The sequence below is a fragment of the Colobus angolensis genome, unplaced genomic scaffold, assembly GCF_000951035.1.
Source record: "Colobus angolensis palliatus isolate OR3802 unplaced genomic scaffold, Cang.pa_1.0 Scaffold317, whole genome shotgun sequence".
Classification (NCBI taxonomy): Eukaryota; Metazoa; Chordata; class Mammalia; order Primates; family Cercopithecidae; genus Colobus; species Colobus angolensis.
Genome location: NW_012116455.1, coordinates 1,087,346 through 1,088,310, shown reverse-complemented (window position 1 = coordinate 1,088,310; position 965 = coordinate 1,087,346). Strand labels below are relative to the sequence as shown.

The 965-nt window shown below is 37.9% G+C and overlaps 1 protein-coding gene across 1 annotated transcript in view; it reads right to left on the bottom strand.

The window, feature by feature from the left end:
* LOC105518346 (myomegalin-like) overlaps window positions 1-965 on the bottom strand; it is a 47,677-nt gene that overhangs the window by 19,584 nt on the left and 27,128 nt on the right. The gene's annotated exons all lie outside the window — the stretch shown is intronic.

The window sequence follows — 965 nt, the reverse complement described above, 5'->3', positions numbered from 1 at the left end:
CCTGCCTACTTTTCCTACTTTAATATCTGCCATTTTACTCCTCACTCATGACTCCGTAGGCACACTAGACTTTTTCTCTTCTAGGAACACCAGACCTTCTCTTGACTCAGCCTTTACAACTACTACTCCTTTTGCCTGAAATATCTTTCCCAGGGCTGCCTCCTGTTCATCCTCAGGTCCCAGCTTACGTGTCATCTGCTCAGAGAAGCCTTCTTTGGCCACCCTATTTAAGATGGTCTCCATCCATGTTGCTTTCTATCATTTCCCTCATATCACTTACTATACTCTATAATTATAATGTTTATTTATTTATTGTCTGTATCTCCCCAGTAGAAATTAACTACATAGAGCCAGAGACCTTACTGATTTCACTCACTACCTCATCCCAAGCACTAGCCCAAGCTTAGAGAAGGTCCCCATATAGCTAATGAATGAATGAGTGAATCCTCACAAAATCCTATGAGATAACTACTCTTCGATGTATACACAAGGTGACTTCTACTCTTCAATTTATAGACAAGGTGATTGAGTCTGAGAGAAATTAAGGAACTTGTTCAAAAATCACAGGGCTGGCTAGTAAGTGGTAAATACAGAACGTGAACTCAGGGAAGCTGACTCAGAGTCACTAGGCTATAATGTCTTTCCTGTAGATACCACATATCCATACAGTCTTTATGGTAAGGACAAGTTATTTCAAAGAAACCCTTTAAAGGAATTTAGCAATAGTTAAATATCACCCACTCAAAATACCCATTCACAGGCATTACAATTTCATGATCCTGAAACAGGACAGAATCAAAAAGTAACATTACTTTGGATTTAATAAATATGAGAAAAACAGGAAGAGGATGTGGAAACTAAAATATCTAACATGAACAATCAGAAAACGGCTAAGGTAGGACCACAAAGAGGAAGGGAGACTAGGGGATTTTAAAAACTGGTATTTCTTTTTTTTTTTTTTTTTT